Source organism: Orycteropus afer, unplaced genomic scaffold (genome assembly GCF_000298275.1).
Source record: "Orycteropus afer afer isolate SDZICR_OR568_19922 unplaced genomic scaffold, OryAfe1.0 scaffold00021, whole genome shotgun sequence".
NCBI classification, from domain to species: Eukaryota; Metazoa; Chordata; class Mammalia; order Tubulidentata; family Orycteropodidae; genus Orycteropus; species Orycteropus afer.
This window is the reverse complement of record NW_006921608.1, coordinates 17,252,682-17,258,766: the sequence shown is the minus strand read 5'-3', so window position 1 is coordinate 17,258,766 and position 6,085 is coordinate 17,252,682. Positions and strand designations below refer to the sequence as shown.

At 38.1% G+C, this 6,085-nt stretch overlaps 1 protein-coding gene across 1 annotated transcript in view; it reads left to right on the top strand.

The window, feature by feature from the left end:
• Positions 1 to 6,085, top strand: part of SDC2 (syndecan 2) — a 169,547-nt gene that overhangs the window by 23,507 nt on the left and 139,955 nt on the right. The window lies entirely within an intron of this gene.

Here is a 6,085-nt window from a genome sequence, read left to right as displayed (position 1 = left end):
AAATGCTCCTTGGAAGCGAGAATGGCCAGACTTCGTCTCACCTATTTTGGTCATGTTGTCAGAAGGGACCATTCCTTGGAGAAGGATGTCATGCTTGGTAGGGTGGAGGGTCGACGAAAGAGGGGGAGGCCTTCAACAAGATAGATTGACACAGTGGCTGCGATGATGGGCTCAAGTATAGCAGAGATCATGGAGCTGGCGCGGGATTGGGCAGTGTTTCGTTCTGCTGTGCATTGGGTCGCTATGAGTTGGAAACGAGTTGACGGCACCTAACAACAACAACAACAAAATAGGTTCTTAGGATGATGTGAGACAAAATTTATAAAAGGCACTTAGCATAGTGGCGTATCCATGCTCTTTGTCAAATGTTTCTGGTTTCCTGTCTCCCTAAAGTGCCCTTTTGGAGACTTGGCAATGACATGGGCTCATCTGAAAAGCTCCAGCCCAGAGCATGACCCAGCACATACATAGTAACATCTGACTTTTCATAGGCAGGCTCCCCTCTTTGTCTTGGGGATGTAGTCGTGGTCAGTTTTTCCTCTAACTCTGGCTAAAGTGGAGATTGATTATTGTAGGCTGGTAAAAAGTACCTTATAGGGACTGGATGAATCCATAAGTGGTAAGATGTCAGAAGCCCATCTTGTCCAGTATTTTTACCCTAGGAATCTACCCCAAACAACTAATCACAGCCAGGTAAATATTTTCACAAATGCATTTACTGAAGCCTTATTTTTAATTATCAAAAGATGGAAGCAACTGAGCATACAGTAATAGAAAACAAATAAACAAACCAAACTCACTGCTGTTGAGTTGGATCTGACTCATGGCGACCCCTCCTTGGGTTTCTGAGGCAGTATCACTACGGAAGTAGATTGCCCAACCTTCCTTCTGAGGGGTGGCTGGTGGATTTGAACCGCTAGCCTTCTGGTTAGCAGTCAAATGCCTTAGGCCCTATGCCACCTGAGCTCCCATACAGTAATAGAGGAATGGTTCAATAAAAGTAATTCATGCATTCATAGTCATACAGCCATTAAAATGTATTTGAAGGATGTTTATAACTTGGAAAATGTTTAAAATGGACATAAAGGAGCATATAAAACTATAGTAAGACCTTGGTTATCTAAAGTAAATTTTTTTTTATGTGTGTATGTGTGTGTATTATGCTTACACACAGATACAGAGAAAGTGAATGAGCCTTGAAGAAAAATCATAAATAGAAGCAGTAATTATTTCTGAATTGTGAGGTTCTGAGTGATTTTCATTTCTGGAACACTTCTTTATAGTTTTCAACAATGAACATATAACTTTTGTAGTTACAAATGTATTGATTATAAACAATAGAAATGAATGAATTAAGCTTCCAATTATAGAGGTAAGGAGAATGAAATAAATTGAAAGAAAATAGAATCAACAAAGTGTAAGTGTGTACTAATGAAACAGAATACTAAAATGTCCAGAACTGACAGAAAAACCAAATTTGAGTCTTTGGAAAGATGAATAACATAGATGACTCTTTAGCCAGTGTGATCATAAAAAGCAGAGGGACAAATAATCAACATTAAGCATGGTTGTTGTTGTTACGTGCCGTCGAGTCAAACCCGACTCATAGTGACCCCCCCTTGGGGGGTGATACCGAGGGTATCACCACGGAAGTAGGTTGCCCAACCTTCTTTCTGAGGAGTGGCTGGTCAGTTCGAACCGCCAGACTTCTGGTTAGCAATCAAGTGCCTTAGGCACTACGCTACCGAGGAAGTAATTCCAGTTACAGAGGAGATTAAAAATTATGATCATAGCAAGTACCACTTTGTGCTGATATATTTTTAAACAAGTTGAAATGGATGATTTTCTAGAAAAAATAAAAAATTACTAAAATTGACTCAAAAAGGAGAAACTATGGGTAGGAATGACCAGGGAAAGCAATGAAAAAGAAGTCAAGAGAATTATGCCTTGCAGCAGATGCATTAGGCCCATAAAAGGAAAAATTGGTAATTGGTTTTCATCAACACTTAAAACTTTGATGAGATCTAGTTTATTAATTTTAGAGGAAGAAAAGTTCCAAACGTCCAGCAAACCACAGGTCTGATGATATCTAGACTATATGAAGAACTCAAAATGGAACAGAAAACAATCCAATTAGAAAATGGGCAAAAGACACAGAGATATTTCATTGAAAAGCATATACAGATGGTAAATAAGCACATGAAAAGGTGTTCAACATCATTAGCCATCAGGGAAATGCTAATTAAAATTGCAATGAGATAACATTATATACCTATAAGAATGTTGTTGTTGTTATGTGCCGTCGAGTCGGCCCCGACTCATAGCGACCCCTCCTTGGGTTTCCGAGGCAGTATCGCTACGGAAGTAGATAGCCCCATCTTCCTTCCGAGGAATGGCTGGTGGGTTTGAACCACCAGCCTTCTGGTTAGCAGTCAACCAGAGCTCCCACCTATAAGAATAGCTAAAATAAAAATCAGGGACAACACCAAGTTAATGTTGCTGGTGAAAATGTGGAGAAATTAGATCACTCATACATTGCTGGTGGGAATGTAAAATGATACAGCCTCTCTGGTAAACTATTGGGCAGTTTATTATAAAACTAAACATACAATTACTGTATGGGCTTAGCAGTTGCGCGCTTGGGCATTGATCCCAGAGAAATGAAAACTTACGTTCACAAAACGCTTGTACACTAAATAATTCATAGCTTTAGTCATAATAGCCAAAAGTGGAAACAGCCTGGATGACCTTTAGTGGGTGAATAGTTAAACAAACTTTGGTACAACCATGCCGTAGAATATACAAAAAGAAGGAACAAACTATTGACGTAGCAACTTGGATGAATCTCCAGGGAATTGTTTGAGTGAAAGAAGCCAACCCCAAAAGATTGCATACTGTTTGAGTCCATTAATTTAACGTTCTTCAAATGACTTGTAGTTGTCAGGCAGTAGGAATGGGTGATGAGAGAATTTGCAATAGGGAAGTGGGTGTGGGTCGAGAAGAGCAACAGGAAGGATACTTGTGGTGGTGGAATTGTGCTATATTTTGATCGTGGTGGTTGATACACAAACCTTCACATAGGATAAAATTGTATACAACTAAGCACAGTCCCCAGGTTATGAAAGTCCTACTTACGGACAGGCACAGTTATGAACCAACACCTGTAAAGGCTATTATAGTAAATGTTCAAGACATGTACAATGGTTCATAATAACAAAGAGGCACTGCTAGGTGATGTGCATAAAAACATTTTTACTATTATTGCTGTATTATGGAAGATGTTTTAGTGTATCTGCAAATATTTCTTCAGCGTCTTTGATGCATACAAAGTTCCACCACTGTAGACTTAAGACATTTGACTAACTGATGTTAGATACGAACCATACTTCACTGCTCCAACTTTTGTATAATTCAATTTAAAGACAGACTTAGGAGTGAAATTTGTAATCTGGAGACTGCCTGTATATACACTGTTGGGATGGATTGCGCAATAAACAAGGTAAGCACATGTTTACTTATGCTTACTTAGTAATCTGTAGTGAACAGTTTCATGTGTTTTTCACTACGTCAACTAAATAAAGGACACGAGATCTTGCTGTTGTTTTCTTATAATTGCATATTAATCTATAATTGTCTAAATAAAAATTTTAGTTTAAAAAAATGGCACTAGGCCCAGATGGTTTGTCAAGTAAGTTTTGCTAAACCTTCAGAGAACAGACAATTGTCCTAGAGCTTAGTGAATAAAAGAAGACGACTCATTTCATTTTATGAGGGTAGCGTTACTCCATGTCAAAACTAGAGAAGTGATCACAAGACAGCAAATCTATGGCCAGTATCACTTACAATCTTACATGCCTAAATTTTAAAGAGAATGTTGTCAAATTGAATAAAATGGTTTATTAGAAGAATAAGGATGAACACAAGTAGGGTTTATCCAAGAAATGCTTCACATTAGAAAGATAAGGCAGTTATTAATAGTATAGGGAAGGTAACAATCATCTCAGCAGATGCAGAAAAAGCATTTGATAAAAGTATAAACAAATGCCAAGAATTTTGGTCCCTCAGTTCTGGTTAACTGAAGTTTTACTATATTAGGCTTACTGCATCTGTGCTGAGGGCTCAATTCACTTGATGTGTTTAGGAACCAAAAGGCTACTGTTTACTGAGTTGTTAAGCAACAGCCTCCATTTGCACGGGTAACAGGTGTGTGGCGGCACAGTGAAGTATGGGTCATAGCATATATAGATTCTCATTCATATGGAGTTGTAGTTCTAGCATTTGGAATAGTGCTATTCCAAATTAAGTTACCGTAGGAGATGATCTTGAAGGATTCGGAATCAGATAAATAGAGGTTCAGTTTCAGGTATTAACCACTGAAGAGCCGTAGGACTTTGGAGAAATTTCTTAGCATCTCTGAGCTTGTTTTTTCAATGTGAAACTTGGTATTACATTTTTTTTCCTTTTGGTTATTTCAGAGATTAGCCACAATAATGACTGAACATTTCTGACAAAAATTGACCCATAATAGGTGTTTCAGCCACATTTGTTTCTCTTTCCTTTTCACTTTAGGTTTTGTGATTCTGGAATATATTGTGTTTGTATGCGTATGTCTCTTGTTTCTCACTTGCATTCTGATCTTAACACAAAGGGACATATATTTTCACAAACTTTAAATATTATGAGTTTGTATTTTACTAGGTAGGGGGTGATGCTGAATTATACTTTTTCTTTTCCCTATCACCCACATCTCCTGATTTAGCTAAGCTCAAAATGGATTTGCATACAATTTGGAAATTAAGTTAAGAATTGAAAATCTATGTTAGTACTTGGGATTGTAATTGTAAAATGCATAAAGAAGGCTGACAGTAAAACCTTAAATTGTAAACGCTGTTAACTGTTAAGTATACCAATTAATTTAAATCTTAACTTTATTTATGTTCCCACTTCTGAATTCATTTAGGTATTAAGAGTGGTAAATATTTTAATTTGATAAAAAGCTGCACTATATGAAGAAGAATGCGGCAACAGGATTAGAAGAAGACTTACTAACAATCTTCAGTATGCAGTGACATAACCTTGCTTGCTGAAAGTGAAGAAGACTCTAAGCATTTACTGAAGAAGATCAGAGATTACAGTCTTCCGGATGGATTACACCTCAACATAAAGAAGACAGAAATCCCCACAACTGGACCAGTAGGCAACGTCATGATAAATGGAGAAAAGATTGAAGTTGTCAAGGATTTCATTTTACTTGGATCCACAATCAGCACCTATGGAAGCAGCAGTTAAGAAATCAAACTATGTACTGCATTCGGCAAATTTTCTGCAAAAGACCTTTTTGAAGTATTAAAAAGCAAAGATATCACTTTGAAGACTGTGGTGCCCCTGATGCAAGCCATTGTCTTTTCAGTAGCCTCGTATGCATGTGAAAGCTAGACAAGGAATAAGGAAGACCAAAGAAGAATTGATTCATTTGAATTATGGTGTTGGCCAAGATACTGAATATACCATGGACTGCTAGAAGAACGAACAATCTGTCTTGGAAGAATTACAGCCAAAATGCACCTAAGAAGCGAGAATGGCCAGACTCGTCCTCTTATAGGAGGGACCAGTCTCTGGAGAGGAATACCATGCTTGGTAAAGTAGAGGGTCAGTGGAAAAGGGGAAGCCCTTCAATGAGGTGAATTGACACAGTGGCTACAACAGTGGACTCAAGCACAGCAAGGATTGTGAGGATGGCACAGGCCTGGGCAATATTTCATCCTGTTGTCATTGAGTCACCATGAGTCAAAACTGACTCATTGGCATCTAACAACAAATACTAGATTTGATTGTATTTTGTAAAATTGTTCTGATTAGTTATTGAATTTTGTTTGGTAAGTTAATAGGTATTACTGCATGTGTACCAAGGGCAAAGCTCTTTACTGGTCTTAAAAGTTGAAGAGAAATTATGACATGGGGTTTACCTTCAAGCAGCTATGAACTGCCTTTGTTGTTGTTGTTGTTATGTGCCGTCGAGTCGGCCCCGACTCATAGCGACCCCTCCTTGGGTTTCCGAGGCAGTATCACTACGGAAGTAGGATTG